Below are 25,810 nucleotides of genomic sequence, written 5' to 3' on the forward strand. Positions count from 1 at the left end.
GGTCGCTTTGGCTTGGTACGGGGGCGGCGGGAACGGCGGCGGGTACATGCGCCTCACGTCCGCCAGCGTCATTTCCTCCAGCAGGTAAGGCACTACGTTGCCGCTGATCGTCCGCAGGTGAGCGCACGTCGACACTGGCACGGGCTCGCCGGCGAACGCCACGCGCCGGCCCTGCAGCGAGCCGTGGTGGTCGAGCGGCCGCTGCCCGCGGCCTACTGGCAGCAGGCACAGTGATACGAGCAGCAGTAGCGCGGCTCCCACCAGGCACAGGCCCCACCAGTGGAGGCCCGAAGCGAGCAGAGCCATGCCCGCCACGAACACCAGGGCCACCACAGAGAAGCAGAGCGCCGCCGAAGCCGTATGCGACGCTCGACCTTCCTGGCGTCGCTCGTCTCTCGTGGTCGGCTGCTGCGTCGCATTGTCTATCCGCCTCACTTCCACCGGGATCACGCCGACGCTCGGCATGACTGAAGAGACCATGGCGTCGCGCGCTGGCCTCTCTCAGCTGCCCGGCAAGCGCATCTCGGTCGGCCCCGTGTTTTGCTCTGCCATCACGCTCAGGGACGTGGAATGTAGCAACAGCTTCGCGCCTGTCGCTCTGGAACTGTTGTTGCGTATCCCTGGAGATCTAGCGCTGCGGCAAGGTGACAAGTGAGGCAGACGCGAGCCAACGGGTCACGCCAGGCCGGCGCACATGTGCAGTTCTCTGCCCGCAACAGATGCGGCGGACGCAGTCGAGGTGACGACCGTGTGTTATCGGCAGGCCACGAAGCAGCTGCACGAAAAAAAACAAGGGGTACACGGGATAGAAACAGCAGCGGCGCTTCAACTTCCTGTCATATGACCGGCAGGGTATTTTGGAACGCAAGCTTTAAACCATAGGAAAAGTAAACGAACGTAGTCAACAGCCTCAATTCTTTGTCGCGGCGGATATTTTGGGCGAACGGCACGCTTTCAGTAAGAGCTCTGCGGCCCCCTAAAGATAAACTCCGCTGTAATCATTGTCCGAGTCACTGAGAACAGGTGGCCTCTTCGTTATGACTACGGCCCCGTCTCTGCTTTTGTAGAGCACGGCCCTTGAGTCGGCCCTGTCACTGTGCGCGTCTCTGATGGCCTTCTCCGATGGCGCCGGATAGGGCGGAATGTCGATGGCCATGAGGGAGTCTCCCGGCGGCTGGCAATGCTCGTCCGTCGAGACACTGAGCGACGGCCGACGCGGCATTCCGCCGTAGCAGGCGCGGCCCATCCACACGATGCCGAACAGGAGGGCCACGGTAAGCGCTGTGCCGATGATGAAAAGGCCGACGGTGATGTCGGCGAGGATGATGCAGAAGATGCCGGCCACACACAGGGCCACGAGGAAGGCCCCGATCGCATAGAGGGTGCTGCGCTTCATGGACTCTCGGCAGTGGCCGTCCCGCCGCAGCTGTGTTTCATCTCCATTCTTGGAACCACCTGCAGGGAGGAGACATGATCTGAAGAGTCTTCGCGAAACAGCCTGTACGTTGACGGACACTGCTTTTTGACTAGTTCGTGAACACGTCGAGAGCCTGGCATTGCCGGTAATAGACCGAGTGTGTCGAAAAGGTCTCAAGTTACATCACATGCTTGGGCAGTATTTACCGTTTCCGCATTCTCTTCGACCTCGAACTTATTAATACTTGTTCAGTTATTTTTTTCATCAAGAGAGAGAGAGAGAAATAAAAGCAAAGGAAAGGCAGGGAGATTAATCAGACGATATCTCCAGTTGGCTACCCTGTACTGGGGAAGGGGGTGCGAAAGATGAGAGAAGAAACTAGAAAAAGAAGAAAGTCGCACTATCGATCGAAAGGTGAATCACTGATTACGATAGCAAATTATTACACAGCTATACGAAGCAAGGTTTCTAGTTTTAATTGCTGTATGAAATATAATGTAGACATTCGCTTACCAACTAAATTACGAAGCATGGTGTCAGGTGCGCACAGACAAACATGAACACATCTCACGCGATGACTGCAGACACTGGCTGTCAGAACGCTGACGTAATGAAGGGCAGCAACAGCGGTGAGCGAATCACCCTTGGTGCTGCCTCTTGCTTCAACGCGAAAAAGGCACGCAAGAACAGAGCGCATACGAAGCCATCAGCTGTATTACGTTGCCTCCAACATAGAGCACGTACGGCTGCGCTCAGCCCCACCATGGGCAGGCGCGGATGGAGTGGAAGAGGGGAATCGCGCTTATCTGCGCCCCACCTTTTCAAGTGCACACACATCTCCCCGCTTTATACGTAACATCACGCCGACGTCGACGTCAACGGCGGAAATTCCCCTGGAGTGTTGATATAATTGCTAGCGCAATAAAATATAGAACTGTCTCTGTGGGCGCCATGACACAGTCTGCGAAGGCATTACAAAGTCTTATACAGTGCCAACGTCCCACTAATACATTCAACGTCGCACAGTGCACATTCACAACTTGTCACGCTATCCGGTGTCTCTTAAATATCGGAACCGCGCCTTTACAGAAGCGCGCGTCTATAGCGTGGCTGAGAGCTGCTGCTCTTTGCGGGTTGAAACGGAGGAACTTGCAAAGAAGGTGTACGATTGTTTTGCTGCACCCGCAGAATTCACAAATTGGGCTATTGGCCATTCCATTTATGAATAATCAATAATCAAGCAGGGTGAAGTAAAGCGAGGATGCGACGGGTGGAAAACTCACTTTTCCTTTTAAAACTCATTTTTTAAGACTTTGATAGGAAAAGTACACTTAAACAATATATTTTAATCTGTCTAAAGTCAAGACATTTATCTAAGCTTGAGAGTGCGAAAAATTATTCTAATCAAGGCATCGTAGCTGTAGGAGCTTCATTTTTTTTATTCATGCTGGAGTAATGAAGCTCACAGCCACAAGGTTTGCCCAGATGGTGAGCCTTCCTGGTGTAACAACAAGCTAGCACTAGCCCTTAATGAGTCGGCAGCGGCTCATTCTCCAATTCTGCCTATTGTTTAGTTGCAAGGGCTATGCTTTGTGTACATATGAGAGTTTGACAAGCGAAAAGCCGTTGTCTCGCTGTATTCAGGGTGAAACTCAAAACGTCAGCAAGTCAGGCACTTAACAGCAACGCCAGTTGCACAAACGTCAGTCACTCAGCATCAAGATGTCGTTGCTGGCTGTGCCCCAAAACAAGAATTACTTCCGGCATTGTTGTGGAGACACCTTTACCTTCATACTGTAGTTCAACATAGGTCGCAAAGGCTTTGGCTTTCGGCTTTCGCCCAAGACCTATAGGTATGTATGTATGTATGCTTTATTTCCACAAAAACTAAATACAGCTTTGCGGGGTTAAAGTGGGGAAAAAAGCTGCTCGTAGCAGCTTGACTAGCCCCAAATACCCTTAAAAATACAAAAAGAAAATAAGGGAGCAGCAGCGCGGAAATACAGTTTTCCCAAGTACACACATATTCAAGCATTACAACATATCATGCATACCCATCGCAAATCAGGCGAGGAAAAAAAAAATACAACAAAAACAAGATGTGAGCAAGCAAGCAAAAACACGAAATCTCACTGCACTTCAAAAGCACACAGGCATTGTACAACTCACATATGAGAGAAAAAATCAAGAATATCAGGAGGAGAACAAGTTGCAATATCAATTTTATTAACAATAAGATCGACAGATCGACAATAAGATCCAACAACAACAATAGGTCGCATAGGTCTTGGGCGCCCTTCCAACTCGGGAGTTGATCGGCCTCGTTAACCGCATAGAACAGAGAAGAATCGAAAGAATGTCTGGAATACAGACAGCTGAAACCAACTCTCGTCATTGCCGTTCTGCAAAGACAGCCCGGCTTGAGGAATAAGCACGGAAGGGTTCTGAGGGGCCGCAGGGGGGGGGGGGGGCGAGAGAGAGAGACAGCTTCATGTAGTCGCCTGCAGAACGACACCATGACTAAATGGCGCCGTGACGCGGGCCCTGACGTCTTCTCAGCGGGTGGTCTCTACTCAACTCCAGCGCGTGTTACTCCCGCGGTCGGTCGCCCTGAGGGGCAACGTTCCGTCCGTTTCGCTCGGCCTTTGTCTTTCAAGAGCCGCCGAGACCTGCTGGACGGCTCAGGTTTGGCTTTCGTGGTCGTAGCATTCCGCCGCAGCCGCGAGTCGCGGCGGAATCGTTGTACTTGTCGAAGCCTCATTGGGGAACTTGGTGCAATCCCGTAGGATGTGCGTCAGGGTGGCCCTCTCCCGCTGGCACACGCGGCACACATCACACATATAATCACATAACTCCCAATGACTCACATGAGTCATTAACACTGGGGTGGGTATAGAACCAGTTTGCAATTGTCTGAACAGCACCGCCTCCGCTCGGCTCAGCCCCGGGTGCGGGGGTGGGAAAGTCCTTCGAGCCAGGCGGTGGAACTGTGTAAGAATTTTCAACTTGGACACTTATTGTGAAAAGGCTGGTCTGCATTCTGACCAAATACCATGCAAACTGATCATTTGTAATTGTAATTAGCATGTTAAAAATTAAATTATGGAGTTTTACATGCTAAAACCCGTATCGATTATGAGGAATGCCGTAGTGGGAGACTCCGGATTAATTTTGACCATCTGGGGTTCTTTAACGTGCACATAAAATCTAAGTACAAGCGTGTCTCTGCATTTAGGCCCCATCAAAATGCGGCCGCCGTGCCCGGGATTTGATTCCGCGACCTCGTGTTTAGCAGCGCAACACCAAAGCCACTAAGCAACAACGGCGGGTAATTAGCATGTTTAGAAACCTTAAACTTCACCCCTCTCTTTTTTTCCGATGCTGCATTCTGTTTTCACTGCTTGTGCACAAAAAATACTTGTACTTAATGTGACTCAATAAGATCTAAATTTTGTGCGCGCATGCACAAGTACCTAGGTTAGTAATTTTCTGAAATTGTGACCATAAGAATTTAAGGAAGGCAGTCATCAATGTCCTCAATATTGACAGTGCCAATTAAATTATTCATAATAATGTAGATAAGAGAAAACATTTTGACTTTATACGCAACGACTTTTCTATAAGAAGCAATGTAGGTTATTTTATGACACTCTGCTAGGCCTGGTCTGAAGTCCAAACATTGCACAAGAGACCCTTCTATTCCAACTTGCACGGAAATATTCAAAGATACTGAGAAAATAAAAACGCATACGAAAGGCGGAGAGTAAACTTTATAGTTTGCATAAGATCTATTAAGTTAGCTGCATTATTAAAGAAAATGGATCTCCCAGGAGCACCTCCCTTTAAGGCGCATATTTACATAGGCAAGTTGCGAAGGCCGCTCCACCTACAAAGTGGTCGTCGCAAATGCTTGGTAAGCGACTGTTTTCAATCAGTCGCTCACAGATGGATGTTTTGATTCTGCAACTCGTGCCGCTGAACTACTGAAGGAATCAGCGTGCTATCGCTACCGCATTTTCTTCGGCAGGGTAACAGAATTGCCGGAGCCGGCACTGCCGTGGTACATTTCAAAGCAGCTACAACACTATCCTCAAAATACATACCTACAAATAACAATTAATGAGCAAAGAGAGTCAAAAATGTGCGTGAAAACATACTTAAATTGCTGCCTTCCCTAGATACGTAAGTCAGTCGCAAGTAGAAATGTCTCAGCTTGTGTGTGGCCATTAAGACGCAAATTCGTTTGGTGCGAAAGAAGTTCCCAATGTGCAAGCGGCATATTTTAGTTGAAAACGACAAGCTTAGGTGTGTCGGTTTGCAAGACGCCTCTGCGGCTGTGGATTCTTCATCATCAGTGGTGGTCGGTCGCGTGATGTTTGTCAACCGCCTGTGTCAATGCAAACCTTTGTGCAGCCAGCCTGATCACAACTTATAATTTTGTGGTGCGACAAGGCGTTTCGGGAAGTAAGTAACATTGGCGTCTTCGTGGACAATGCGATACTTTTGTGTGTGTGCGTGCGTGCGTGCGTGTGTGTGTGTGTGTGTGTGTGTGTGTGTGTGTGTGTGTGTGTGTGCGTGTGTGTGTGTGTGTGTGTCTGTGTGTGTGTGCGTGTGTGTGTGTGTGCGTGTGCGTGTGCGCGCGTGTGTGTGTCCGACAATGTTGCTCCCTTCGGCAGACTTCACTCACCGCAACATGACATTCACGCATCCATGCACATGAAATGCTGGATCGAGTACCCGCTGAGAAATGAAAGGAAACTTTCATCCAAAGCGTTTGGCGGTGCTTCAAAGGGATACGTACGGAAACGCACTGTATTCCGAGTTTTACTTTCTGCATGCTTTTTTTCTGGCCGCCTGGTGGAGGATTTTTGTCAGGCATTGTTGCCATTTGCCCCCTTGAAAATAGCAATCGTAATATAAACTTGCAGCTTCTACATATTGATATTTTTGTATATTGTTTTCAGCACCAGCCCGAAGTAGCACGCCTACAAATGTCAACACCATTATTAGCTTCTTGCTTCAAAGCTATCTATCTCACTTTATAGCTTATAGGGGAGTTTGAATAGTAATTTTTGAGACTGAATTTAACACGAATCGAATAGTGCTAGAGCCATCGAAGCGAATCCAATCGAATCAAATATCGAATTCTTTTCGAATAATTAACAGGCGTTTTCACCATTGATATAAAACGATCTTCACATTCTAGTATATTTACAACCATAGCAAGTCTCTGTCATTAAATTGCACGTTATGAAGACTTGTTTAATAAAAGCACACATGGAACATTAGGTGCAAATAAGCGGGTAATTCACAACACACTCAGAACTCATTGGTTTGTGCATATGAAAGCGTTTTTGCCGGAACTGCCTTGCTCCCTGAGTGACGTTATAGCGTGCTATATTACGTGCCTTCTCGTGTTTTATGTCTACTATTCATTTATCGCACTTTTACTCCCATTTTATTTTTAATCGCACACACCTGGTGACTAAAAAGAATGTGGCGTTGAGTCCCAGCATTCCACAGAGGGTTATGAGGAACGCCCAAGCGGAGGCTTCGAATTAGTTCTTACCTCCTTGGTTTCCTAAACGTGTACCTATATCTAGTTACACGAGCGTTTTTGACTTTCGCATCCGCCGAAATGCGGTCGCCGTGGCCTGAAATATTATAACACTGTTTGAGGAATATTCTTGTTTACAAAGAGTGAATATTCGATTCGAATACGGAATTTAATAGGGCGATTTTGTATTTGTTATTAGCAAGTTTTGAACGTTGACGAACCCTTTTGATTTTAAGAATACACGAGGTAATCGAATTACAATAAAATCGACTTACGTCTCTGTTATAGGGAGCGCCAAACTTTGCGGCATCGGGCTCCTCATTCTAAGCCGCTACAGAGCTTCTGATATAGGTAAAGAAATGAATAAGTGAACTGTTTCTATAATAAAGTAAAGCTCCCTGTGTTAATGAGATGTATTTAACTTCGGCTTTACAACACGAAATAATTTTTGAGCAGTTTGATTTTGCTCCTATACATACTTATTCGCAGTGAAGCTGCGAGTGTTTATTGCGCATTGATTGAGCCAAGTAACCAAGAAGAAAAGCAAAAAAATGGCGGAATATGCCATTCGTTACAGTAACATGTAATGCCTTATTATACAAATTAAACAGATACTGGTAAATTTACTTAACTCCGACGCAGACTAGCACTTTGCGGCGTGGGGAGCAGCGCGACCACTAAAAAGCGTGCCCCGTGGTGTGCTTGTGCTTTTACAACTCATCCGTCATTGCAGGACGCGGCAAAACAAACACAAAGAAAAAGAGGGAAAAGACGGGACTCAGCGCTAGTCCCGTTTTCCCCCACCTTTTTTTGTGTCTTCGTTTGGCCGTGCGCTGTTAGCATGGATGAGTTACAAGTGGCCCGATTCGCCATCCTTGCTTGCAACTCGTCTTGTCCGCTTTTTCACGGTTGACTGACTATGAGGAAACAGAAATGGCATGCGATGTGGAAAAATCTAGCAATTATGATGATGATGACTGGAGTTTTAGACATTAGACATTAGACATTATTTATTTCATTATAAAATTATACATGAACGTACGCAAACAACTGTTGGGCCCATAGCCGAGGCTAGTGTAGGCCCATATGGTATACGTGCGTATTGCAACAACGATCAAGACAAAGTTGAACAATCGCGTATTGGTTGTACATAATTAACCAGGATGAGAAAAAAGAGGAAAAAAAAAACATACATCATTGCAGCAGTAAGACAGTACGCGGCGCAAAGGCCAGAAGTGGCCAATGAGTGCACTAACAATTATTTCGTGCAGCCTGGATAAAAATGTTGAATTACGCCCGGAACAGAGTAGACACAACAAAATGAAGGCCTCGATAATTTAACGATTCTATTCCAAAGCAATTCATTTTCCGCACAGTGGTTGGAGCAGCACTGATTATCGCCGGCATCGTCCGACCGCGAATGGTGAAGGAATAGAGAAAAAGGAATCCTTATATTATATAACGGCAGAGGTGGCGTGTTTTTAAAAATTAGCACGACGTCAACGTTTGGCTAAAGAGCTTTGAGTATACCTTCGCCATTCGACGCGTGCAAAGAGCACCAGCGCAGCTGCGAAGTACACACAAATTAGTCTCGTCTTGGTTCTCTTTTTCTTTTTCGTCCCACTCTTGTTTGATTTAAACGAGGAAAATGTACTGAAAACTGTCCAACTGAATCAATTAAGGAATAAATGAGGCTTATCAATGCTGCAAACGAGTAGGCGTGATGACATATTAGCTCTATACAAAATATAAAATTACAAAAAACTCGTAACCAGGACGAATCATGTCAAGTTCCCGAAGCAACGCACGGGTTGTGAAGGAACGCCGTAGTGGGGGACTCGGGAATAATTTTTACCACCTGAGCTTCTTTATGTAATCGAACGTTTTTGCATTTCGCCACGTCGAAACGCGGCTTCCACGACCGAACCACTAAGGGCCAGACAATGAAATCTTCCTTACCTCAGTAAGGAAGCCTTCATTGCAGTGAGGCTACCTTATGTCACTCTGAAAGGTTCCTTACTGAGGCGCCCTCGGTGAAGGCTTCCTTGGTGCTTCCTTGGTACTTCCTCAGCATAAGAAGCCAAACAATGAAACCTTCCTTACCTCACTAAGGAAGACTTCATTGGGGTGAGGCTACCTTATGTCACTCTGAAAGCTTCCTTACTGAGGGGCCCTCGGTGAAGGCTTCCTTGGTGCTTCCTCAGCATAAGGTAGCTCCAAAGCTACCTTCATGCGTCCTTAGGCCGCTCCTGGCCCTGAACGAGCGCTTCACCTCACTGCTTAACCACATGGCATTCGCTTGCGCATGCGCACTGTCGCCCACCTGCGGAGAAGCGCGAGCACGGTACGTCTTGCCAGGCATGTTCGTTTCAGTCACGCGTGCGGCATGCAAGCATTGCTAGGCGTTGCTAGGCGTTGCAAGACGCCGGCGTGCCAGCGTTGCTGGAGCACATCAAGTTTTGCACTGTAATGCGCAACTTTTTTTTAACTTTAGTAAACGAAACTAGAAGAAAGCGTCCACGCTTCTCTATATTAGCTATTCAATTTAAAGATTGTGCGACGATACGACATTTTTTAATAGAATAATGGTGTTCGCGGAAAGATTTGAAGAGATAATCTCGAACCCAGGCACGCGGCAACCGCTCCTTAGGTGAGGACGGGTGAAGGGAGCTTTCAGAGTATGCTTGCTTCCTCCATCGGTCCTTCGCTGTAAGGAGGCCTCACGTAAGGTTAGGAAGCGCTCGAAGGAAAGGAACTAGGGGTGTGCGAATATTCGGAATTTCGAATACGAATCGAATATTTTCCATATTCGAAGCGTATTCCATTCGAGAAATGCATGTTCGGAAATTCACGAATATCCGAGGACGGCCGAATAACGGTGGAAACGGCGAATATTCGGATAGACTGCGAATAATTGAGCAATTAACCAATTGTATGCTTGCTCCGCATTCTCCTAAGAACATGTTTATTAACTGAGAATTTCGCATGATCCGCTCATTATCTGTATGCTCTGTTTCAGTCTATCTGCTTCAGGCATTTGAGACATGATCAGTTTCGGTTTCTTTTTCACCAAGCTTTATAATTCCAATTATTTTGGAATGCCCCATTGCCTTGAAGGTTGCAAAGGCAACTCAGGGTTGCCTTTGCAACCCTGAGTTGCCATTATCTGTATGCTCTGTTTCAGTCTATCTGCTTCAGGCATTTGAGACATGATCAGTTTCGGTTTCTTTTTCACCAAGCTTTATAATTCCAATTATTTTTGGAATGCCCCATTGCCTTGAAGGTTGCAAAGGCAACTCAGGGTTTGCTAACATTGATTCAAAATGTATCAAGGCTCTTTGTGCGGAGTGGAAATTTGATGAAGTGGCCAGCCTAGGCATGTTTCTTGATCCGCGCTTTATGGCCACAGTTCATCAGGCATCTGTTCAGATGATCTGGCTGAAAAACCTTGTGACAAGGGAGCTCCAGGAAGCCGTCGTGGAACACCGTGGGGACACCGCCATGCCATCGTCGACTTCGTGTCCACTGGTGGCATCGAGTGTATGGAATGCTTTTGACGATCTAGTGATGAACAAAGAGAAGACACATTTGGCATCTGCCCCTGAGGGGGAAGTTACAGACTACGCGCAAAAGCCTCTTCTGGAAAGGGGCATGAATCCTTGTGAGTGGTGGCAGTCCATTGGCCGCTTCAGGTACCCGCTTTTAAGTGCACTCGCCCGGAAGTACTTGGCGATCCCTGCCACTTCAGTTCCTAGTGAGTCTTTTCTACCGGTAGAAATGTGACAGTGCATAGAGAGCGTTTACTTTCTGGCCATATTGAGCAGTTAATTTTCCTTCACTACAATCTGTAACAAGCGTTTTACCTGACTGAGGGCATTACCTGAGTCCATTATCTATAATTGAGTACCTCTTTAATTTGAAGCAACCTTGTAGAATGCAATCTTATTTTTAAAAGGGTAATAAAGCTATTGTTACCTCTCTTGCAATTTTTTAATACTACACATGTATTCGATATTCGATTCGATATTCGAAGAGAGTTCTTCGCCTTATTCGTATTCGATTCGTAATCGAAAATTTCAATATTCGCACACACCTAAAAGGAACGTTTTATTGTTTGGACCAAGCTACCTTCATGCGTCCTTACGCCGCTCCTGGCCCTGAACAAGCGCTTCGCCTCACTGCTTAACCACGTGACGTTTGCTTGCGCGTGCGTGCTGTCGCCCACCTTCGGAGAAGCGCGAGCACGGTACGTTTTGCCAGGCACGTTCGTTTCAGTCACGCGTGCGGCATGGAAGCGTTGCTAGGCGTTGCACGACGCCGGCGTACCAGCGTTGCTGGATCACATCAAGTTTTGCACCGTAATACGCTACTTCTTTAGGTTTAATAAACAAAACTAGAAAATAGCGTCCACGCTTCTCTATATTAGCTCATCAACTTAAAGATTGTGTGACGATACAACCTTTTTTATTGAATAATGGTGTTCTGGTGTTCGCCTAAAGCTTTTAAAAGATAATCTCGAACCCAGGCATGGCGGCAACCGCTCCTTACGTGAGGACGGGTGAAGGGAGCTTTCAGAGTATGCTTGCTTCCTCCATCGGTCCTTCGCTGTAAGGAGGCCTCACGTAAGGTTAGGAAGCGCTCGAAGGAAAGGAACGTTTCATTGTTTGGGCCTAAGCCAACACGGATGGCCTAGCCAGGACAACTGAGGTCCATTTATACTGCCCGTCACTTCCATACCTGTAACATACCGGCCTGTAACATCCATACGATGGTGCATGCAGACGCACCAGATATGTTGGGCGCGCGCCACTTCATATGCATGTGCCTACGTATGCCTTTGTCTTCCCTTGACTATACGGGAAATGTTGCCTCCTTGTGTCTTTTGATGCATCAGCCTAGGACAACCGCTCTTCACTTTTTCTTCTCAAGTCGTTTGTATCTTGTCTCGCACTGTAAGAGAGACACTGAAGAGTGAAGTGATTTCACCTTTATTATTATATAACCCTGCTACAATACAATAGAAGGCACTACTTCCATCAGAAGAGACTTGGTAAGCCAAAAAAATCACCGCCCCTTCCAGTCCGTGAAGATGATCGAACAACGAAACTGTGTTAGTTACATCGAGTGTTGCACCATGCAGGTCGAACTTCGCAAGCCGTCTATATTGTAAATCTTTTGTTTAACCATTCTTTCAGCTCATTTTGGCTTTTGTGGTAGGCAGATTCTTCCTCAGGAGTACGCACTACTGGTGGTCTTTCCATAGTTGTAACTGGGATGGAATATGCAGAACCACTAATCCAAAGCTCTGTATATTAGGCGCAATGGCTATAACTGGAGATGCGGGCACTGCAATCGTTTTGACGATAGCTTGGATTGGTTTAACGATTGACGTCGCTGCCGGAATTTCTTGCTGGCGCAAGAAGTTCCCGCAGCCACGTGCTCCTAGTATCGCCTTTCGATCGCTGGGCACTGTTCGTTAGGTGCAAACGGCCAGCATAACGTTTGTTTCTTTCGCGGCAGGGTGGAATCAGTCGTCGAAAAATTCGATGCCGATCTGGCTGGATGACCGAAAATGCACCGTGTGACAACCGTATACGATTTACGTATAAGATAGTATTCTCACAGGGGGAAAGAGGTCACTCCAAACCCTTTCCCCCTATTGAGCTCGTCCTCTCCCGCTAGGTCACGTGGCCCCTATTTAGCGAAGTCCGACAACAACGGCACAGGGTCCGCATAAACAGCTTCGCTGTAAAAATCCCCATTGAACCACTTAAAACGCTACAAGAGCAAGGGGAACACGCTCAGTCGGCAACAATCAAGAAGAAGAAAGTAAACTTTATTAAAAAGAATGGTCCGGCAGTTTTGGTTGCGGTCGCCTCAGGTGGTGGCTCGATCCACCCGAGACCACCAACAATCAAACATGTAGTTTGAGCTATAGACAGTTTGGTATATACGTTGTGCATCAGAGGCCCCGTTGACAAGGCGTTTTGTTCGTAAGTACTTGCTCTTCGCCATTGGCCAGTTACCTCCAGTAATAACAGGTCCAGCATCAGGATTGGCTGACATTTGCTCTTAAGAACCTCTCTTGGCGTTAGTGCTTAAGTGAATACGGGCCCTGATGTGGCAGAAGCATACTAGCAATGTACTGGGCCTATACGCTCTTAATTAAAGCCCTAACGCTTGACATGGTTCCAGCGAGCCCACCAAGTTGAACTTTTGAACATATGAGCGAAAGCAGTCAGTTAATAGTAAACAACACTTACGAAGAAAACACCTTGAATTCGGCCGCTGGGCTGGTGTTCATTTGTCTCTCTTGCATAAATACCATTCTATATTGTTCATCGCTGTGGCGATCAGCCTGTTATCAAACATATCATTCGCTACTTGGAGAAGTGGCCTTGCCAGCATAACAAAATCTTTGCGAATGTGGGCCATGTATTTCACAGATAAGGAATGATAACCACCTCTAAATGTTGTTTACCGTATGTAGTGCGGCACCCTGTACCTATATTGGTGTGTTTTGTGGGGTCCTGCATCTTTTGTCGCTATAGTTGCAACTCTCTATACTGCGATAAGCCCGAACTGGCGTTTTTTGTTCGCAGGCTGTTCATACAACTGAAACAACATTTGTCAAGAATTTCACAGACGACGTTATAAGCTATAAAAGAGCTGTATGTACCATACGGGAAGCAAGGTGTTTCCAAAGTGCAGTTTCTGCACTGTATGGTTGGATAACGATGCAAACTTGGGTATCGTGCGCGAACATACATGCGCATATGGCCACCTTCTCCTATAAATGTGACCCCGTCTGCTTTCAATGAACTAGTTAAAAGTGGCACACTTTCCTGTCCTGAAGCTTTTTTCCGCCCCTGGTTGCGTCCTAACCTTGAGGAATAATATGAACCAACTAGCCCAGCAACAAGTATTGGTACGCCCCTCTTTATCGCATCGACCCGCATTGCCTCCTGCAGGGACTAGGCTTGCATGATGAGGGCATCACATTCATTGTTTGGGACTTCGTGTGGCCAACGCCGTCTTTTTTTTTGCTTTAATATCAGGAAACTCAGTTCACTGCTGTGCACCAACAACTTCAAGCTACCTGGTGAGGCTGAGAACGTGCTCTGTCACTGCCGCTGCTATACCACCGTGTGGTCAGCAGCGAAGACTTTACCTGGTATACATGAACAAACACGCGCTAGGGAAAACCCGCCGTGGTTGCTCAGTGGCTATGGTGTTGGGCTGCTGAGCACGAGGTCGCGAAATCGAATCCCGGCCACGGCGGCCGCATTTCGGTGGGGGCGAAATGCGAAAACGCCCGTGTACTTAGATTTAGGTGCACGTTAAAGAACCCCAGGTGGTCCAAATCTCCGGAGTCCCCCACTACAGCGTGCCTCATAATCAGAACGTGGTTTTGGCACGTGAAACCCCATAATTCAATACGGGCTAGGGATCTTTAGGGCCCTGGGACAAACGTAGGCACAAAGCCACAGTCACAAACGCCCTGCTGTTATACTTATGCAATTCAGGTTTTGTAGATATTGTTTGACCTTTTCTGAATCATCTAGGTTCCAGTTGTTGATATATTTATAGATTTTCTAAAAAAATGTTTATCTCATTCTTCCGTTTTGCCTTCTTCCCCCACTGCAGTCCTATCCTCATCATGACATTTCAAATGCCTCATCTCAAGCAGCAAGCCCTGCATAGAGCAGCTCTGGCTGACGTCTTCAGCTTGCACTAACTCTTTCTCTTTCTCACTCTTTCTGCATAAATTGTGTGTGAGGGATAATATTCCCATAGTAATTTCTGGAATAATATACTGGCCGTCACTGTGACGCATATACAGTACCAGTGAATGTGTTTAGAGCCGGGTGCACCAACCTTGCTTTTGCAATGCTTATCAATACAAAGACCAAGTAACATTTTGCGAGAAAGAGGGGTTCCGTACATCGTCCGAAATAGGTTCCATAAGTAATGTCTCACTGGCTCATGTAGCCGGGACAGTGTACAGCAGGAGGTTATTCTTATTATAAATTCAAACACCTCATCTGAAGTAGCAAGCTCTTCCTATAGCAGGGCTTACAGCTTAAGTTTCCATTAAGCATTCTATATCTCCATATCTCTCTCATCTTTCTACATAAAATCAGGTGTGGACATTTGTCACGTGCATTCGGGCTGCGCCTACAATCGGCAGCCATTTCCTTTTGATTTTCAATGGATACAAGCGTTGTACTTTTTTCGGAGTACGTACTTTTTTCACAATATAGCAAATGAATATTGATAGCAACCTTGCAGTGCGGATCGCCTCCCCATCAGGGTTCACGAACTTGCTTACGCAGCAAAGAACGGTTGCTCGTTTGCAGCCGCGTCAACTGGGAGCCAAACAAGATGTCACACTCAGCGAAGGAAGTGAGGGGCACCATTTGCGCACGGCTTGATGGGGCAGATGTGAGACTCTGTAGCTCGCGTGTTGCACCAGCGAGGGCAGGGCCCGTGCTCGTTGAAAGTCTAATCATGGCTCAAGGTTTTCCTCCCACTCCCGTCAAATGCTGAGATGTCACTTGGGCGAACTTCGCTGACGCGGTGACGCCGCGCCGTTTCGTTATGCGTCATGTGTGCGTGAATGCCGCCGGAGTGACACTTCGAGATGCCGCGCGGTCGTTCAAGAGAAAAAGAAAACCTGGCACCGAGCACACCGTATATTTGGCGCATTTGCATGCTCACACTTTCGTCTTACACTTTCTTTTATTCCTCTATTTCCTCCTTTGGAGATGGGGGCGTTGAGACCCGTAATTGATGCGGCGGACTGAAGAGCAAGTCGGATCTAAATTTGTAGCAGAAGCGAAATTCAAAAAGCTTCTGTAAGGGCGCCTTGCGATTGTCTCGCCACCTGTGCTAATAACCTGGCCTCAATCCCGATTGGCTGGCGCCCGCTCTTACGAACAGTTCTAGCGTTAAGGTTGTTGTAACGTTAACTCTTTGTATCCCATCGACCACAAATGCTGCCATAATGTAAAGGAATGCTACGAACCTCGCCGTATTGCTGAACTTTCAAATATCACTGCCGCTTTTTGAGACACTTGGACATTTCGTGTCACTAACTGTCTTGGTAGCAGCGCCACCAGAAAAAGAAAGATGTCGCCTCCTTCAGGTACTCGACTTAGTATCTACCTGAACCTTTATGGTCACAGCGTATCAAAAGGAAACGCGAGAAGATGTAATAGCGTTTCTGGTTTTTAGTGCTCTACATTACCATTTTCAGGCTTCTGCTATCTATCTATCTATCTATCTATCTATCTATCTATCTATCTATCTATCTATCTATCTATCTATCTATCTATCTATCTATCTATCTATCTATCTATCTATCTATCTATCTATCTATCTATCTATCTATCTATCTATCTATCTATCTATCTATCTATCTATCTATCTATCTATCTATCTATCTATCTATCTATCTATCTATCTATCTATCTGTCTGTCTGTCTGTCTGTCTGTCTGTCTGTCTGTCTGTCTGTCTGTCTGTCTGTCTGTCTATCTATCTATCTATCTATCTATCTATCTATCTATCTATCTATCTATCTATCTATCTATCTATCTATCTATCTATCTATCTATCTATCTATCTATCTATCTATCTATCTATCTATCTATCTATCTGTCTGTCTGTCTGTCTGTCTGTCTGTCTGTCTGTCTGTCTGTCTGTCGGTCTGTCGGTCTGTCGGTCTGTCTGTCTGTGTAACAGGACAAAGTGGCGCGTGGGGCAGTCTTGACTTACGGGACCTCCCCTTTTAGCAGACCCCATGGACAAATTTCGGGCTATACGCCACTGGTGAGCATATATATATATATATATATATATATATATATATATATATTCGTGTTCTTTCCTTGCCTCAGCCCGCGCTTTGAGGCGCCGTGTTGACTGCACTATCACCTGGACTGGCCAAAGTTGCCCAGTAATCTCCTCTTAGTAGCTTACCCTATGTAGGAACTGCGCGACGTTGTATAGACTTCAGGCTCACCTAAGTTAATCCAGTTTTAATATTTCTTTGCGGAAGCACAAATGCCATCGTCGTTTTACCATATACCGCATGAAATAGCCATACGTATGTACGATCGCATACATACGATTGTACACCACGTACTCGCCGATGACATCGCAATCCGCGTTTCTCTAGCTTACGTTCGTCCGCTACCTATGTAGAGCCCAACAATCGTCATGTCGCAGGCTCGTGTCGAACGGCCGGCGTAGAAAGCATGTCATTGCTGTCATACGATCGTCTACAACGTGGTTGTCGTCGGGCAGCTGTCGTCACACACAACTGCGCAATTTGTAAGAACGCTTTGTTCCACCTGGTACCGTTTTTCGGAACTCCAAACAATGCTGGATAGCCAGGTACCCGCAAAATCTGCAGAATTTTTTATGCAACTTTAAATACATTGCTTGCAGAAGTCGACAGGTTGCTCCAAATCTCCATTGTGACTTGAGAAATCAGAGCCTCATCACCTGAAAAATGCTCGCCGTTCAAACGTGACGTCATTGACTGAGAGAGGAGGAAGTCCGCCGGTGCGAGGTCGGGTGAATAAATGGGACGGGGTAGAATTTCAAACGTGTAACTGCGTGATTCGATCTGGGCAACATTTGAGTTGTTGGCTGTCTTGCAAAACTTTGGTGATCATGGCACGTCTCTTGTTTTTGGTGGCCTCCAACAATTTCCGCAGCAGTGAAGCATAACCCAGTAACCGTGGTACCCTTTCTCAGGAAAGCCATCAAGACTGTAACGTGCTGGTCCCAAAAGACTGTGAGCATGACCTTGTCGACCGAGGGTTGGGTACGTGCCTTCTTTGGAGTAGGTGAGCGCGGATGCATCCACTGCATCGATTGGACTGTAGTCTCCGGATCACAGTGATAGACCCAACTTTCATCCTGCATGATAAATCTGTTGAAAAAGTCCTCCTGGTTTTCATGGAACATCGTCAAAACAGCCTGGGAGTATTCCACTCGTTCCAACTTCTCTAAAGGTACGAGCAGCTGAAGAAGCCAGAGAGCGGATACCTTACGCATATGAAGATGGTATTTAAGAATTTTCCCACAGACTCCGCGCTAATTTTGACATTTTGGTTAAGTTACAAATGGTTATACGGCAGTTTTCCAGAATGGCGGTCTCCGTTTGCGGGGTAGTGTGTTGTTCCATAGCCGAGCGGGGTCGTCCTGCAAATGGCGTCCTCTCCTCGAAGTCCGACGACATTTGAATTCACGATGCCGGTTCTTCACTAGATGATATGATGGGGAATCATGCTAATAAACCTCTTGCATCTCCTCGAACGCACGTTCGGTACGTAACCTATACGGTACGTAGCCAATCGGTACGTAACCTATAAAGACATATCATTACTCGTGTACAGCTTTAGCATCCTGCGATAATTAAATGTCAGTCAAGGGAAATCTTCATCGGCCGGCAAAAGGCAAATATTGCTTAAGAACGAGGAGCTTCGCGAACTGGGCCCCTGTTTTGTGAACGTCTATTCGATTCATGTATTTGCGAATAATAATAATAATAATAATAATAATAATAATAATAATAATAATAATAATAATAATAATAATAATAATAATAATAATAATAATACGTTTATTCTCATAGCAGGTATACACAGTAATCACCAGGCCTGTCTAAGCCAACAAGGGCATGTGGGACATGGTGCTGCAGATTTGGCAAGTCAATACATTAAAATGGGAGAAAATTCAGATATCAAGGAAAGAAGTTAACGCTGCTACACAAAGTGCGCTTGACATTACAGTTGGCTGCGCGAATCTAATACAACAATACATTGAGTTCAAGTGTAGCCATAACAAAAAACCTAAGAACGAACAAACAGACACACAAACCAGTGGCGTAGCCAGAAATTTCGCTCGGGAGGGGGGCACTTTGCAGCTCGGCCTTCTCCTTATAGAAATAGTCTCGAGATCAAATACATTAAACATAAATAATAACTGCGTTGTCATTGCCAAAAATGCTGCAAAAGAATTCAAGACAAGTATGTGTTTTTTCATGAAAGAATATACTCGTATGTCTCAAAATTGTGCCCGAAATAACAGATATGAATGCTTCCGTGTTTTCTGTATATTTAGTAAGTGAAGCAAATATCACCCCAACTTTAGAACTATATCAGTTGGAAACCAGCAAAGCAGTGCATGCGGCTGATATGAAAAATGTAAAGGCCATGAAATGTAAAACTTGAGGACGAATTTTTTAATTAAAATTTTTTAGCCCCCCCCCCCCGGCCTTTCTCTCATTTGCATCTCTTTCTCTCTCTCTCTCTCTGTCATTCGAAAACCTTGTTTACATTTTCGTATATATGCAACGACCAGGGAAAAATCTCAGTGATGCTGTCCTTTGTTAGAATGTATTGCGCAGGAGCAGCTGTCACCGGTGGTGCATTGCGAGTAATTGCTCCGAAATTATAGTCGCAACAGAGAGCACATATAAAAAACAGGAGTTCTGCAAAATATACGAGGGCGAGTCAAATGAAAGTGAGCCAATGCGAATATATGACAAACGAGGTACTTTATTTAAAAGTAGTCTCCATGAGTATTTCGACATTTGTCACACTGATTAAGGAGTCGCGTAATTCCCGTCTCATAAAACTCCTTTGGTTGCTGCTTCAAAACTCTGTAACTGACTCTACGTCATCATCCGACACGAATCTGGTTCCATTGAGCAGTTTTTTCAGATGCTCCCAATTGTGGAAGTCGCAAAGCGACAGCTCTGGGCTGTTTGGCGGATGTTCCGGCGTTTCCCGTTTGAACTTTGCCACTTTTGTATTAACCACATCAGCGACGTGGGGACGGGCAATGCCGTAGAGCAAGATGATCCAATTGCTCAATTTTCCACGTCATTTGTTCTTAATTGTGGCACACAGCCAATCCGACGTTTTAGAATATCGGAAACGATTGATAGTCTCTCCAGGTTTAGCAAATTCGATCAATAATGGCCCGTGACGATCGAAAAGAAGTCAACACCTTTCCGGCAGAAATTACGGCCTTTGCTTTCCTTGTGGGTGGTGAATTCAAAAGTTTCCAGTGTAAGCTTTGCCGTAGTGTTTCAGGCTAGTAGTAGTGGCACCATGATTCGTCCTCAGTCACAATTGCAGACAAAAAGTCGTCACCCTCATCGTGATACCGGATTAGATGAGTCAAGGCAGCGCCGAATTTCTCCGTCTTCTGGTGATGGTTCAAAATCTTGGGCATACGTTGCGCACCCAAGAGCCCATAACTGAGATGTTCATGAATTATGGTGGGACCCGAACCGTGACCGATGTTCACACGCTCTGCCAGTTAATCGATGCTTATCCTCAGTTCTTGTCTAATCAGCCTTTGAAATTGTTTTGGGGGTGATTGCATTGTGGCTTTGGCCCGGCCATGGATCGTCTTTGCAACTTTAACGTCCTTCTTTGAACCGTTTGCTCCAACGCTTCACAGTGGCCAATGAAATTCAATGTTCAACGCACACGGCGGCCATACGGCGACTAATTTCTTTTTGGGAAACATCTTCATCTGTCAAAAACCTCACCACACCACGCTGTTCAACTTTTGGAGTGTCCATTATGTCACGCAACCATGTTCAACCCAGAGTATGAGAGCTTTAAAGAACATTTATCCTCCCCCCGGCATGCCACTTTTGTAAATGAGATGCCTATGTGCTACGCGCATGCCTCCCAAATAATGAACGGAACCATTATTGCGCGGGGTGGGTTGGCCTATTTTCATTTGACTCGCCTTCGTACATTAGAAATGCGATGATACAATGGATTATACAAATGTGAAGATAGAGCTTGATGAAGGGTAAAAAACTGCCACTGGAAACAAAGTTCACTGCGCATATATACACAAAACCTCGCATCAAGATATTTAAATATACGTATACATCTCCACTAAATCTGCGTATCTAAGAAATAGGCGCTATATATGATGCGTCAAACAAGGCAAATAAACATGTTGCGCAACCACACGTTCACAGATCACAGCCCCCCCCCCCTCTCTCTCTCTCTCTCAACTCCCCCGATGTATCGCGCGCGACGGAAGGCGGCGCGCTTACTTAAAGCTTTTTTCCTTTGCCCACACAAGACTGAGCCACCATCATCGGGTCAACCATGCCGCCCTCTCCTTACGCTTTCACTCGCACATACAGCATGCGGCACACGGTCACGATGTTATCGCCCTTGGACTTTACTTCTACGGAACATGAGGGCAATGACGATGCCATGCAGGAATGGACCTGGAGTCTCCACGCAGCTGCTATCGCAATAATATAATAGGAGTATCCGGCAACTGAAGCGTCCCAGGGCCCACCATTTTCCGCAAAAGAAGTAACAAAATAGAACATTCACCGTGGGACAATTCGCTGTGCCGCAACAATGTCTTTTTTTTTCTCTCTTGTGGGGCGGGAGGGAAGGGGGGGGGAGGGCGCCGAAATGAAATAACGCAAAGGAAAGTATGTTGGCTGCAATCGGATGCCTACTTTGGGCACCTAGTGTGGCTACCGAAGGAATATCGAAGAAAACGTGAGACGCTTGGTCCACAGAGAACCATGTATGCGCATACTGCTCGGTATCCTACACCGGCGAGACTAAAACTTCCGGAGAGGTTGCGCTCAAGCGAACGCGTTGCAATCCGTGGAGTCCCCGAAGTGCTGGCGGCGAGCGACTATGCATTGCTTCTTTTTCTCGTCTGCTAGCCAGAAAGCGTCCAAAACTCTACCAGGCGAAAATCCACTCGGCCAGAGAAAAACGAGCGCGCATCGAGGTGCGCCGCGCGGTGGTCGATGCAGCACGAGAAAAACGCATGCGCTCTGGCTGGGTCGGCATGCCGCGGGTAGCGAGAACAACAACAACAACAACAAATAAAAAAAAGAGGCTCAATGTGGCCTCGCGAATGAAAGTTCAAGTAGAAAAATGAACAAGAGCTTAGTTACCTTTGTTGGCTTTAGAGTCTTGAAATGGATGCTTTGGCGCAGGTGAAAAAAAAGATTGATAGTCTTTTCTTTGACATGATGACACAAATGAACCACCACAACGCTTCGTCTCATCGCACCTCGCTGCGTGCTTTGCCAACTTGTCCGGTAGTGTGTTGATTTGGCTTGTCTCTTTGTATGGTCCTATGTGCGACTTTAGAAAAGTCAACGCACCTTTGGCGTCAAATGTTTATAAAAGCATTAAACCCACAAAGTTCCGGAATTGAAAATCTGAAGCACGACTTTGGAAATGTCAATGCACTTTTCGCATCAAAAGGTTATGAGAACTTTATCCCCATAAAGTTTCAGAATTGAAATCCAAGCGCTCCGTAGATTCCGCGGCCTCCGCGAGATGCCGAGACGAGTCCACTCGCCATCAAAACGCCCTTGAAACTTTGTGTTCGGTGGGGCGCCTTGCGTTACGATATGTGACTCCCGATGCATATGCGTTCCCGCGAAATCCAGCCTGATTTCGAAATGTTCGCGCTAAAATGTGTTTTGGAGCGTGAAAAGGACATTCTAGACAAAATCGAGCACGATTCCCGGCGCCGGGAGTTGTCGTGGTCGGCGGCGCATGACAGCACGGAAAAAGTTCGGGTGGGGGGGATGAAGCCCCATAAGCCCCCTCCTCCTGGCTACGCCCCTGACACAAGCTGCCAGATTGAAATCTTTGAAACAATTGCCACAGGAATGTTACATAAGGTAAAAAGGCGAACCTTATCGTGAATATGGAACAGGTTCAACCTAAAGTGCACGGATCATGTTTTTCAGTAATCTTTTCGAGGTTGCTGAGAAAATATCCTCCGGTAGATTGTGAAGCAGGTTAGGAACGTATACAAATCGTCGTGCCTCAACGTGTCACGTTGAGGAACGAGGCACAGTAGAACACAAACACGAATGGAGCATGCTCACAGGTTTATTCTAAACCTTGGAATCACACTCCCAAGAACGACACAGACCCACTGTTTGAACCCACAACGAGTGGAAGGAAAGAAAACATACGGCGGTAAATATGTGTCGAGGTTACAGTAGAGGCGAGTTACACGCCACGCTTTGGAGCACGTATTTTAGAAGAACGTGAACTCCGCTCTCCCAACGCACAGAACAGAAGGCGAACATTGTGATACCGTACCTTAATATTCCATACGCAAGAGCATGCACTATAATAATAATAATAATAATAATAATAATAATAATAATAATAATAATAATAATAATAATAATAATAATAATAATAATAATAATAATAATAATAATAATAATAATAATAATAATAATAATAATAATAATAATAATAATAATAATAATAATAATAATAATCTTTGTAAACTTCAGCAAAGGCGTGTGTCTCTACCAAAAGTATATATAGTGATTATTTATAAGGAAAGTAAGAGACAAATATTTTTAGCATATCTATACCCACGTAGCGGCAACTTTGTGCTTTAACTCACAGGCGTAACACCATTCGTGTAGCTTCCATACTGCGCCTTTTCTCTGGGATTTTACAATTCTGGTTAAAAGCGTGAACTCCTCATGAAGCGATAAAGATGTTGCGCATGCGCACTTACCACGATAGAGATCTATGTTATGGCTGCAACTCTTGTGGCACGTAATTTTCACACACTATATATATATATATATATATATATATATATATATATATATATATGGTGTGTACTTTAGCTACCTCAAATTTTATAAAGCGCTTGTGGCAGACAGCGCAATTCTAACCCTTGAACTAAAGTGCTCGATGAGGTGGACATTCACGAGCAATCTATTGCGTAATTGCATAATTTGCAAAATTTCACCAAGGAAGTTTTTGCTAATTTTATCATCACAATTACAATCAACGAATTGTATCTAGTGAGCTTGAAAGGCATATCGACTTAGAATAAAATTTGAGGATGGCACCGTATTCGATATATGCGCCGTCAAACTTTCGGTAAAAATGCGCTGTTGTTCCACTTACTTTTTAAGAAAGCGCTGCTTTATGCGCCGAACCACAAAAGTAGCTGGACCGCCAGTGTATTTCTTCGCAATGTTCGCGAATTAATATCTCGGGTTCGGTGAAGGCTTCCCTGGCCACCGTTCTCAAGAGACACAGTATGCACAGTTTGTCCACTTCGAAAGTGTCACCCATTCCCAGTACACTGAAGTTAGTGCACGCGTAGTTTCGTCAGTGAAAATCAACTCAACGGCAGAACAAACAAAAGAGTTGTGTGAAAGCCTGCATATTTGTATGTCGAAGTATTATAATCGGACGAAAATAGGTCAGCGACAACACGCGGCAGGCACATGCGAAAGCTACATTTTGTTGAGCTTCCACCAGAATTCAAGCCTATTTGCTGGAGCAAGAAAAATTTTCCCTGCGCCGAGCGACTGGACGGCGGTAGAAATATCGGGGGTAGAAATACAATCTTGTAACGAACGAAAACATGGAGCTCACATTTTCCCCAGTTGCTGCAAATCAACACTATGTATTGGGTACGTGAAAAAGAGCGGTGAGTGAATATAGCTGCTCGTGTATACATACCTGCATGCAGGTCATACATCAGAGTAAGCAAAGTACCAGAATGAGAATTTAAATGTCTTGATGTTCCGATATTTCTTTAGAGCGGCACTATTCAAGCCGATCCGTTCCGCGAAGCAATGTATGCAGTTAGCGGCTGAACCCCTTCTAACCTGTGTGGTAAATAGTTCGAGCAAGCTTATCAGGCATAGCTGCCAGATTACACAGCTGCAGCGAGAGTTTTGCTTTCCCCTTGGTGCTTAGCTCAGACGCAAGTTTTACTGGCAGTACTAGGGATCCAAATAAAGGCACAGCTCTCATCACCAGCTCTCAAGCAACTTTCGTTGCTCTTGCTGTACGAACAATACAACGAACATATCCATATATTTACTGATGGTTCAACCACCGCGGACAGTTTTGCAGGATCAGTAATTTTTCCAGCGAAAGTCACTGCCTAGAAGTTCAAGATATCGCATCAGACTACATCGACAGCCACTGATCTTGCTGCTCTTCGTAGCGCACTGCGCATAATTCGAGAGCCTCAAAAGTGGAGCATCTTCAGTGACTCTAAGGCAGCGCGATATTCCTTGCTTTCCGTCTTACGCCGCGGACCATACGAACAACTACTGCTACAAATTCCAGAGCTCCTTCATCGCCTCGTCGAGAAAGGACACAACGTCACCTTTCAGTGGCTCCCTAGTCACTGTGGCATAATGGGTAATGAACAGGCCGATGAATTAAGCTGCTCGATCTGCCTATGAAGACGACGTGCAGGAGCCAATCCCGCTGTCAAGAACAGATGCAGCAACACAACTTCGAGTGCTTGGATATGATGCCTTACAATCGTTGTGGAGCACACCTAGGTTCTAACACACATATCTAGATCGACTGGACATCTGTCTGAAACTTCACCCTCGACTTGGAATATCCCGGCCCGAGACAACGGTACTTTACCGATTGTGGCTTGGCGTCGCATTTACGAAGTCGTTTGCTTTCCGTATTGGATGGGTGCTGCGTGTGACCACTGCGGTGACGAGAAAACTATCAAACACGTTCTTTATCATTGTCCCCGATACAGCGCACACAGGCAGTCACTCGCAACCGCGCTGGCGCGTCTTGACGACCGGCCGTTTTCGGAGTAGGCAGTCTTGGAACGCCAACCTATACAGTCGTCACACCATAAGACAGTGAAGGCACCCTTGAATTTTTTCCGTTCGAGTTCCTCTCTCCGCTGTTCTTTCCGTCTTGCATTTCCCCTTACCCTTCCCCCAGTGCAGGGTGGCAAACTAGAATCTTATCGAGTTAAGCTC

The 25,810-nt window shown here is 46.0% G+C and overlaps 1 protein-coding gene across 3 annotated transcripts in view; it reads right to left on the reverse strand.

Annotated features, from left to right (window-relative positions):
* Window positions 1-486: 486 nt before the first annotated feature.
* LOC135915849 (uncharacterized) overlaps window positions 487-25,810 on the reverse strand; it is a 124,434-nt gene continuing 99,110 nt past the window's right edge. For all 3 annotated transcript variants that reach the window (XM_065449054.1, XM_065449049.1, XM_065449059.1), the window contains one exon: window positions 487-1,455. The gene's annotated coding sequence lies outside the window, so the exon portion shown is untranslated. The remainder of the gene's footprint in view (window positions 1,456-25,810) is intronic.

Source organism: Dermacentor albipictus, chromosome 1, assembly GCF_038994185.2.
Source record: "Dermacentor albipictus isolate Rhodes 1998 colony chromosome 1, USDA_Dalb.pri_finalv2, whole genome shotgun sequence".
In the NCBI taxonomy this organism is placed as follows: domain Eukaryota; kingdom Metazoa; phylum Arthropoda; class Arachnida; order Ixodida; family Ixodidae; genus Dermacentor; species Dermacentor albipictus.